The sequence below is a fragment of the Macrobrachium rosenbergii genome, chromosome 14 (genome assembly GCF_040412425.1).
Source record: "Macrobrachium rosenbergii isolate ZJJX-2024 chromosome 14, ASM4041242v1, whole genome shotgun sequence".
NCBI classification, from domain to species: domain Eukaryota; kingdom Metazoa; phylum Arthropoda; class Malacostraca; order Decapoda; family Palaemonidae; genus Macrobrachium; species Macrobrachium rosenbergii.
Genome location: NC_089754.1, coordinates 54619583 through 54631600, shown reverse-complemented (window position 1 = coordinate 54631600; position 12018 = coordinate 54619583). Strand labels below are relative to the sequence as shown.

Here is a 12018-nt window from a genome sequence, read left to right as displayed (position 1 = left end):
ACATCATTGCTATCAGTAACCACTACTCTCTCTCTCTTTCTCTCTCTCTCTCTCTCTCTCTCTCCACATAGCGATCTAGAATCGTTGATCTAACATCATTGCTGTCGGTAACCACTACTCTCTCTCCCTCTCTCTCCACAGCGATCTAGAATCGTTGATCTGACATCATTGCTATCGGTAACCACTACTCTCTCTCTCTCTTTCTCCACATAGTGATCTAGAATCATTAATCTGATCATTGCTATCAGTAACCAGTACAAACCCTGACAGAATTCATATAGGTCCTGGGAGGTAACTCATTACCTTTGTACTGTCCCACCCAGTGTAAAGGTAATCTGTGTTGTGTGTGTGTGTGTGTGTGTGTGTGTGTGTGTGTGTGTGTGTATTGGTACTGAACAGACAGATTTCGGTACAGACTTTTAGCAACGCGTAGCCTTGTCGGATTTCACTTGTGCTACCTCGATAAGAATTTTGTCCGGACAGTGCTAAGTCATTTTAAATAAGCCTGCTTTTTTTTCACTTAAAGGAGTTTATAATTCATTTAAATCTCATTATTAAGTTTTTAATCGATGAGGTAAATGATGAACAATACTTAGGAAAACAATAAAATAAACGATTGCAAATCATGCACTACAAGATGAATTATTCATGCGAATTTTTCTACCCTTCCAAAGGATAATTGAGTTCATCCCATTCAAGCGCTCAAGCCATGTATGTACCTCTGCTAACAATTGCAAGTTTGAGTTTTCTCAATTTTACTAGAATTATTTATAATTATTTCGGTAGATGAAACCTATTCACATGGAACAAGCACACCAAAGGAGCCACTGACTTAAAATTCAAGCTTCCAAAGAATGTTGGTTTCAACCTCCCACCTCAGACCCCCAACACTGCAGCAGTAACTGATCAGGATATAGAGCCAGTGATTTTTCATCGCCCTGGGGAGACGCGAACCCGCAACATCTGAGTGGCATGCCACGACACTAACCACTATACCAGCGGACCAGCCGTGGACTCAATTTTGCAAGATGTTCGAGTTCTTTGTTCTCTGGAGAGAGAGATCAGAGAAGTTGATCGTCAGGATCTTGTTGGAAGGCAGAAGTATTGAGGCCTTTTAGTCCTTGATTGTATAAATAAGGCATGGAAGTTCTGCGGTCTCATTCTCTTACGGTTTTGCCTCTTGATTGTGTGACGACCACGTAATTCCTTCGGTCCAAGGATAATAAAATGATGGAAGTATCTCGTACAATTATCCTGGTGTCTGTAAAAAAAAGTTTCTTGTACTTCTGGTGTCTGTGAACCTTGAAATCTATGTATATTTTTAAATGTGAGGTTAAAAAGTTTTCGTTATTCTTTTGATCGTAGTGGCTTAATGGTCAAAGTTCTGGATTTGTGGAAAAAGGTCAAAAGTTTCAACATGAATTCTGGGCACTTCAGGTTTTGTCATTTTTTCTGGTAAAAGGTTGAAGTTGATTTGGTATACATAGTCAGTTTTACGTGTTTTTCCTATCGCTATTATAAATAACTACTGGTATCCGATTAAGCAAACCGTGTGAGCTCTTGCCGCTTGAACTGCCATTAGCTGTGTACGTATCAACACTGGCAAACATTCACATCACGTAATTAAAAAAAAAACTAGTTTTGCTGGAGAGTTCAGTGAAACTTTCATTAATTTGCAATGCACGATTAATTCAAACCTTTTTTTATTTTTTTAAAATTTCCCTGTCCTTTGTGCACCCCATGAAGGCCAGCACGATCAGGAGGGGGAAACAGGTTCCTGAGTCTAGGCTTTAAATTTGCACGTACTCGGCCGCTTGCCTCGAGGATTGGGTTTGGTTATTGACACGAAAAAGTGGACACGAATCATAAGGGGTCTAGCTTCGAGCAGATCGGGGCGACTGACGAAAGCGGGATAAAAAAAAAAAAAAAAAAAGACTCCTCGTCTGAAAATTGTCAGGTAATAAAATTTTTAATGGCGAGTGCAGTAGAATGAGGCAGAATATGGATAGAAAGAGCTGGTGGATAAATCCAGTCTAGCTGGGGACAAGTAAATAGTCGAACAGACAAGTAAAAGAATAGATAAAAACTAATAACGACCTCAGAATCATATTGAATTCGGTAAGGGAATTGCTCAGTGGGCCTACTTGCATAAAACTCTGTGGCATGGCCACTGAAACTTGGTGCAATGACCTCACACTTATTCCACGCGTGGGACGTAGGGTGATGCGTGTATATTCTCCCATAGTATCAAAAGTCAAGTTAGAGAACAATTGTAAATGACTGTTTCATTCAGTTTTGAAGACGAGGTGTAGCTTCTGCCATGCTTGAATAGGCTAAAACATACTTGGCATAACTAAATCTTTGAGAAGCTCGCCATTTTCCCCGTATGGGGGTTATTGCTGTCAGTGCACCCCACGCTGATGCACTGTAGGCATTACTTAAGGTTCATTTCAGCGTCCTTCGGTCCACTAGCTGCAACCACTTTCATTCCTCATACTGTACCTCCATTCATATTCTCTTTCTTCCATCTTGCTATCCAACCTCTCTTAACATTTGTTTGAGAGTGCAACTGCTTTGAGGTTTTCCTCCTGTTACACCTTTCAAGCCTTTCTACTCCCAGTATCCGTCTCAGCACTGAATTCTGTATTCAATCTATAATCCAAGCTTGTCATTTGTAACTTATTTCGACCATTATTTGGGCAACGCGTTTTCGAAACGTTAGTTATCTAATCACAATTTGTACGGCAAACGGCTTACATCAGCAGTAGGTTGTATGTCCTCGTGCTCTATAATTTTCAATATTTTGCCAATGAGTCACACTGCTCAGGAATCCGCAGCAGTGCCGTGGGTTCAGCAACACCGCTATGATTTCGGGCAAGGCCCTACGTACTAGAGAGGACACGATGTCGAGGTCCTTCAAGGTTAAGGGACGAAAACCCACATCATTCCGATGTATAAAAAAAAAGCTATGTCCTTCAGCTCTTGTAGCATTGGCGCGGTATATTTCGTTTGCAATCTTGTGGCGGAAGGATTGATACGCTAGAATTTGTATGCCAATATTGACGAGTTTGTTTATCTGCAAATATACGGAGACCTTTGTTTTTTTAGGCATTACATAATATTAGCATAAGATTTCAGTGCCGTTCCCTTGACATTTCTTACGGAACAACCCCACCCCACTCTCTTCCCCTCCCCTGAGGGGGGTTGGGAAGAATGTTTGTGGCGCAAGATTATGATGCAACACTACCAAATTCTACCGTCCAGGTATTCCTTAGAAGCATGACAAAACGATTATCGTTAACTTAGAATAATTTTTTAAAAATATGTCAGATATCGTCATGACACTCTTATTTAGTTATAATAAAGGTTCCCTGTCGGGTACAAGGTCAGGGAGAAAAACCTTACGGTATGTCCTACTTGAAATTTTCCTATTTATTGTTCTGCGTTGTCTCAAAGAGACGATTTCCGTCCGAGGACTCGCTTTTTGTGAAGCGTATCTCTCTTACGTAATATCTGTCAGTGTTTTGTGGTCATGGCTGTTTCGTATATACTTCTTGTTACTGTAAAATGTACCAACAGCCCTGCAGTGTATGAAAGAACAGCTTAGAGGACAGAGATTTAGAGGACATTATTAAATGCTGCATTTAATTTCATAGAGTTCTTCTCTGTACAAATTAAATGCAGCTGCTTAAATATTACCTGAGAGGAGGTTTTCTCCCGATATATAACATAATAATAATAATAATAATAATAATAATAATAATAATAATAATAATAATAATAATAATAATGGATCTCATTCAAAGACAAGAATCAAAAGTGTTGGCCTCGTTGGTTCCCATAACGCAGAATGATCGAACAACAATTATTGTTTAAAAAAAAAAAAAAACTTCGAAAGGTAACCTTCTTCATAGAACTCGCGTATGACACCCGTAAGAATCACCTTTGTGGCCAAGACCGTGCAACTTCCGCCGAAGGGTACCGCTCGATGGAACACCTTCCTGATACGTATGTCCATCGATGAGTCCTTGGTTTTTCTGAGATTTTACCTGTTTAGGTGATCGGTTGGAACATACAGCAGGTGTGTGCGCTTACGTATATGATTAGAGGTGTGTGTGTGTGTGTGTGTGAGTGTGTGTTTGTGAGAGAGATTGCATTATTCATGCGCAGGTGTCTTGATTATCTCCGTTTTGAAGAGAACCGGATCTGAGGGAATTTCTACAGGCACATTCGAAGAGACACTGACTGGTAGAATTTTTTTGAGCATATTCTAACTTGGAAAAGATAAGTTACAGAATACAACTTGAAAAAATATAAGAGGTAGTTGGTGTTTTAATTTTGAGAAAAGGGCATTGATTTCAGTCAGTTCAAGCCATCAGCTTTTGTCGCTAATTAGTTTCTAGATCTGGGCAGACAATGTAGCAACTTCAGAAAGGCACTCCATGGTAGTACAAGCAAATGAGAGAGAGAGAGAGAGAGAGAGAGAGAGAGCGCAAGTGCATGACATTTCCATATATGGACTCAAATTCCCATTTACATGCACAAAAAACGAGGAGAATTCTTAATTAATGCTAGGAGAGAGAGAGAGAGAGAGAGAGAGAGAGAGAGAGAGAGGCGAGAGTCAGGCTACTTGGCTAAAACGTTATCACTCGTATTCTACTTTAATGCTACGGCAATGGCGGGAGGATTGTATTCAGGGCGTTTAATCTCTCTCTCTCTCTCTCTCTCTCTCTCTCTCTCTCTCTCTCTCTCTCTCTCTCTCTCAGGTGATTGCCTGATAACAGAGCACACATACACACACACACACACACACACACATATATATATATATATATATATATATATATATATATATATATATATATATATATATATATATATATATATAAATAAATGGTTATATACATGTATAGATATGCAGTATATATGAATATATATATTATAGATATATATGTTTGTGTGTATGTGGGTGGGTGGGTGCGTGTCTTTGTGTGTGTGTTTGTGAGTTTGTTGACAAGTATCCCCGCTGACCTTGAGGATAGCCAGAGCAGAAAAAAAAGGTACCTGGAATATTTCCTGCTGTGGAAAAGTACTCGGAACTGAGGTACCTGGTAAGAGTGAAATTGCAAGCCAAGTTATTTTCGTGTTGTACCACTCTTATAGACTTCTGTCGTTCCCTTCCGTCAAAAAAATTTTTGCGCATTGTAACTTATTTTGGTGAATTAGTTTCGATTCTTCGAAAATGTAAAGTAAGAATAGAGCAGTTTGTGACTGAACTTAAATCAATAAATAAGGGTACGGAACGTCGAGAAATGAGTTACAAATTTTAGACATTTCTTCTTTTGCCGTTGATAATTGATAGATGGTTAAATTGTTTAACTGAAAACACTGTTGAACTTATAAAATCAATATGATTTTAAACAATTTCATTCAGTTACGAATTGGAAAATCTCTCTCTCTCTCTCTCTCTCTCTCTCTCTCTCTCTCTCTCTCTCTCTCTCTTTGAATAGAGTACCAGTCTCTCAGTTCTCTCTCAGTTTGTTGTCGTGGTTCATATTTTCCTCCTTTGATAATTACTGGTATCGTATATATTATAATTTTATCATCTCTGTTTTATATATATATATATATATATATATATATATATTCTATATATATATATATACGATACCTGGGCACGTTGAAAATAATGTCAAAATAATTATTTAAGATTTAGAATCTAACATGAATGAAAATATAAAAATCAAAAAAAAAAAAATCCATTACATAAAATATATATATATACTGTAATATATATATATATATATGATACATATAATATATATTTATATTAGCCATGAAATTTTTCTGGATCTTATATATACAGTATATACATAACAGTATTTTTGCCGTCCTCGCGTAAAGCAGCCTCAGCAAATCCTAGCCTGCCGCCCACTAGTCGATCCAGCTGTGAATGGGAACTAGCCTATTAAAACTAGCTGGGGGGTCAAGAAATAGCATGGGGCCAGAGACTTCAACTCCGGAGAAGGTTCGACAGCTAGATAGATAAATAGAGGGTTTGTGAGTCAGTGAGTGAGAGAGAGAGAGAGAGAGAGAGAGAGAGAGAGAGAGAGAGAGATTCGGCGTTTCCTCTTCTATTCAGGTTACGCAACCAACATCCTGGGAGTGGTCGGGTAACAACCCATACGTGGTGTTAAGTACCTGGGGGCTGACTTTGTTAACGATGTGTGATGTCCATCTCATCAAGGACAGATCTCCCGTAGAGGGGTAGTGCTGTCAGTGCACCTCATGCGGTGCACTGTAGGCATTACTTAAGGTTCTTTGCAGCTTCCCTTCTTAAGGGACCGCTTGCGTTCCTTTTTACTGTACCTCCTTTCATATTCTCTTTCGTCCATCTAACTTTCCACCCTCTCCTAACATTTGAGGTTTTCCTCCTGTTACACCTTTCAAACACTTACTGTCAATTTCAGTTTCAGCGCTGAATGGCCTCATAGGTCCCAGCCAAGGACAGATCTTTAAAATAAAAAATGTTCAGCTTTTTATGATTTTGCTTCATTGATTAGCAATACGCAGTTTCAGTCTGTCAGTAATAAAGAAGCTTTTTCAGTAATAAAGAAGCTTTTTCAGTAATAAAGAAGCTTTTTCAGTAATAAAGAAGCTTTTTCAGTAATAAAGAAGCTTTTCAGTTAGGTAGACTGATATGTATTCACCAGACAATTCATGCAGTAGAATCCGAATGATTTGGATAAAAGGAATAGAAAGTATTGAATTGAATATAGAATTTAGGCCAAAGGCCAAGAACTGGGAACCAATGAGGTCATTCAGCGCTGAAACGGAAATGGACAGTAAAAAGGTTTGATAGGTGTAACGGCAGGAAAACCTCTCAGTTGCACTATGAATCAATTGTTAGGAGAGGGTTAAGGAAAGTAAGATGGAAGAGAATATGAAAGGAGGTACAGTAAAAGGAACGAAAGGGGTTGCAGCCAGGGGCCGAAGGGGACGCTGCAAAGAACCTTGAGTAATGCGTACAGTGCACCGCATGAAATGCACTGACGGCGCTACCCCCCTACGGGGAATAGAAAGTATTGTCACGTAAGGGACTATAATGGGACGGGAAACCCAATCTCTTTACGTTTCGTCCAGCCCTTACTCAGCCCCTTAAAAGGAAAAGGGAATGGGGAGAGGAAGTCGTTAAATTCGTTTCTTGGGCATTTTCAGGAAAATACAAAAGACCGGGATTTATTCCTAGTTTAGGATTCGATAGGTATATATTGCTATTGTGTCATATTTTAGGCTTCTTGTGTATGAATAAATCTATGGTGTTATGCTTTCAGAGAGCACAGGGTTTAGTTCGGAATTTTTGTACACAGGCACATCAATGCTTTAAACTTCTTAAATTATGAGAAATAAGACTTTTGTCTTGAATTATGAGAAATAAGACTTTTGTCTTGAATTATGAGAAATGAGACTTTTGTCTTAAATTATGAGAGATAAGACTTTTGTCTTCACCAGACTCTCGCACGTATCATGAAACCTAATTCACTGGCATCACGAAGTACTCGCGTAAACCATTACCACGTCATATCAAGTAAAATATTAATAGGGAAGCATGTAATGCTAATGATATTCCGTGATATGCAATGGAAATGAATCGCAGTGAGGATGTAGCTAGAACAAATAAGATGCAGCGATAATCCAGTCTCTTTTCACACTTTTACTCTTAGCAAGAGCTCTTAGAATATATTAGAAGAATTTCACTTCTTTCTGTACGAAGAGATCTCTTGTCCCGCTAAGGCTAAGGTATTTCGAGGGAGTCCTACTCCACCCGTGCTGAGTTAAGTATACCTTAGTTTAACCAGACCACTGAGCTGATTAACAGCTCTCCTAGGGCTGGCCCGAAGGCTTAGACTTATTTTGCGTGGCTAAGAACCAACTGGTTACTTAGCAACGGGACTTACATCCTATTGTGGAATCCGAGCCACACTGTAGCGAGAAATGAATTTCTATCACCAGAAATAAATTCCTCTAATTCTTCATTGGCCGGTCGGAGAATCGAACGCGGGCCAGCAGAGTGCTATCCGAGAACGATACCAACCCGTCCAATGAGGAACTACTCCACCTGTACTTCCACCCACCCTCCACCCACCTGGTGCGTCGGCTCTTGTGAAAACTTGATGTTTTTTTATAGAGATAAATTGCAATGTAAGCATATTTGCTTGTGATAAGTGGCCTCTGAATGCGTGTAGGTTTTGCAAACATGGGCGTGTCAATAAAACTTAAAACTTTGTGTCATGTTGACACATTCTCTCTCTCTCTCTCTCTCTCTCTCTCTCTCTCTCTCTCTCTCTCTCTCTCGTTTTAACGCGAGTGACGCAACGGTAAATTGGTAGAAATCGGAATGTAAATATCGCTCATCAGAGATTCCTGACACGGAAGCATACATTGGCGAGAGGTGCTCGTAAACAACAGAAGGAAAGAGATTTGAGCCGTCTGATATACAACGGCCAAATATGGCTGTAATATTAAATAACCATGATCATTAACAGTAACGATGCTTGTGTGCTTTCAGCTCGCGTCCTTCCAAGCAGTGATGTTGACACTTTTATCATGCACATAGTGTTTGTGACTTAATTAAGGCGTTGCGGCTTTCGCCCAAGAAAACACTTGCGGTAGTGACTGGGATCGGGGAAGTTCTCTTCTGTTCATGAAGAAAGAATATCTGAGTTCTTGTTAATATTTTATTGTAGAAACTGTAGGCATTGCTTTCCGGGCAATATTTGATTATCTGTACACATTATCACTGCCTGAACGTCATTACTGCCTTCCAAAGTGGGCATTATATGCGGTCGATTGCGTGCATGCATACTTGTTTTTCTTTGAATCTTGGTATTGCCTTTTTTTTTTTCCTTGCCGATATCTTCTGTTGGTTTATATTTTTGCATGTTTGGTTCGTTATTAATGTTATCACTGCTTGAACATCATTACTGCCTACGAAGTGGGCATTATTCATCGATTGCTTGCACGTAATTTTTTCTTTGAATCTTGGTATTGCCTTTTTTTTTCCTTGCCGATATCTTCTGTTGGTTTATATTGTTGCATGTTTAGTTCGTTATTAATTTTATCACTGCTTGAACATCATTACTGCCTACGAAGTGGGCATTATACTCGGCCGATTGATTGCATGTAATTTTTTCTTTGAATCTTGGTATTCCCTTTTGTTTCCTTGCCGATATCTTCTGTTGGTTTATATTTTTGCATCTTTTAATTTTATCTTCATCATGTTTTTTTTGTTTCGTTTCTTTGAATCTTGCAAGTTTCAGACTGTTTTTATATTGTTGCATGTTTGGCTTGTAACTGACCAAAACTTCAATTATCTTTTATCTTTCTGTTTTTTGTTTCGTGGCCCAGTTTTTGCCGCATGGCCGAGAGCGGACTTTGTGGTTAGCAGAACGACCGAAGGTAATGACGTAATGCCATTTTAGGATTCAGCCCAAGAGGTCATTTACATGTTTTTTCCATTCTATTTTTTAGTTTTCTGTTGAGATGGCCAATTGCCTGTCCGTCCGCGCCTTTTCTGTCCGCCCTCGGATCTTGAAAACGACTGAGGCTAGAGGGCTGCAAATTGGTACGTTGATCACCCACCCCCCAGTCATCGAACATACCAAATTGCAGCTCTCTAGCCTGAGTATTTTTTTTTATTTTATTTAAGGTTAAAGTTAGTCGTAACCGTGCTTCTGGCACCGTTATAGGTGCCAACAACACAGGCCACCACTGGGCCGTGGCTGAGAGTTTCATACAACATTATACGCTGTGCAGAAAATTCATAGACTGACCAACAGTGAATAAAACTGTATGTACAGCATTTTGTACGCGTTGGAACAGCTTGGGAATTGATTTTAATTATTATTATTATTATTATTAATCACTCAACTGCATATTAACAAGCTTGTCACGAGATATTCTGGAATGATTGCATTATGGATATGGCTCAATGGCTTATCAAACTGTCGTCAAATTATATGTACATATATATATATTTAATATAAATATATATATATATATATATATATATATATATATATATATATATATATATATATATATATATATATGTATATATATATATATATATATATATATATATATATATATATATATATATATATATATATATATATATATATATATAAAAAGAGAGAGAGAGAGAGAGGCAGGTTTATTGCCTTCACCATACACACATCCGATGACGTTAAGACTCTGCTTTGCTTGCACCCAGAAAACAAAGTCATGTTTCTTTCCATGATTTGCTTTTATTCTAATTCATTTCGCTATCTTCATATTATCATCATCACCATTCGTGACCTGATGAAAGGAACAGGGAGTCTCCAGTGTCAGTTCAGAGCAGACTGAACAGGATTTATGCTCAGAAGTTTCGAGTGCAATTGTTGAAGTTTGTCTTTATTGTAAGTGATTAACTCTTAAGTTTGTTCACTGAATGTTTGCGCATTTTATTGACGATAATAATGGTAATTAGGCCTTCCAGCTTTTCCAAGAATGATATAAATTGCTTCTTTTAGAAAGAGGCATCTTCAGTCCATGTGGAGTATGTAGTGTCCTGCAGTCACTGTACTTTGCTGCCATCCCCAAAATGTGGATGGGTTTTGACCCCTAGTAACGAGAAAGTGCAGCCTTATTGGCAAGCTGTTGACCACTATGCATGGAAAATGGCCACATTTCATTGAATCGGGCCATATGGTCCGCTGTTTCAGTGGTTAGTGTCGTGGAATGCCACATAGATGTCGTGGGGGGTTCGCGTCTCCCCCAGGGCGATGAAAAATCACTGGCTCTGGATCATGATCAGCTACTGCCGCAGTGTAGGGGCGTCTGCTGCGGTGGGAGGTTGAAACCAACATTCTTTGGAAGCTTGAATTTCAAGTCAGTGGCCCCTTTGGTGTGCTTGTTCAGTGTGAATAGGCTTCATGTATTGAAGTAATAATAATAATAATAATAATAATAATAATAATAATAATAATAATAATAATAATGCAGTTAAGATGTTTTAAATTTCATTTCTCATCCCTTCGCAATGCCTGTCAGTGTGCTGCGTTCACATGGATATAAATATAATATAAATGATTTGCGGTCGTGTTGTCTTTCCATACTCCGATTATATTCATTTATTCGATCTTGCGCGCGTGCTGATATTATAACACATGCTGATGACCCTTTTGTCTTTCTTGTCCTGATCGATAACATAACATTACTCGACAGAATATCTGAATGACAACATACCCAAAAACAAGTAATAAATGCCCCGAAGTTCCTTCGGCGCGATCGAGTTTTCTGTGCAGCCTCTACAGATTATATAATTAAGGCCACCGAAAATAGATCTGTCTTTCGGTGGTCACGGTATGATGCTGTGTGAGCCGCGGCCCATGAAACTTTAGCCACGGCCCGGTGGTGGCCTGTCCTATATCGTTGCCAGATGCACGATCATGGCTAACTTTAACCATAAATAAAATAAACACCGAAATAGACCATGTAACATAGAAACGGATGTATATAATACTTTGATCCCCGAGGGGCTAGTACTAGTACTAAACACGGCGTCCCAATGAGCTTCCGCCAAGGATCAGTAGTTTTAGTACTAGCACCTCGGAGTAATTTGTCGACCATACAACATAGAAATTTGAGTATATAATACTTTGATTCCCGGGGGGCTAGTACTAGTACTAAACACGGCATCCCAAGGAGCTTCCGCCATGTTTAGTACCAAGATTAATAGGTTTAGTACTAGCACCTCGGAGTAATTTGTCGACCATACAACATAGAAATGGCTGTATATAATACTTTGATCCCCTAGGTAGGGGCTATTACTAAACACGGCATTCCAAGGAGCTTCCGCCATGTTTAGTACCAAGATTAATAGGTTTAGTACTAGCACCTCGGAGTAATTTGTCGACCATACAACATAGAAATGGGTGTATATAATACTTTGATCCCCGAGGGGCTAGTACT

General features: G+C 38.9%; 1 protein-coding gene across 3 annotated transcripts in view; it reads right to left on the bottom strand.

The window, feature by feature from the left end:
* Positions 1-12018, bottom strand: part of LOC136846160 (uncharacterized) — a 102262-nt gene that overhangs the window by 49275 nt on the left and 40969 nt on the right. The gene's annotated exons all lie outside the window — the stretch shown is intronic.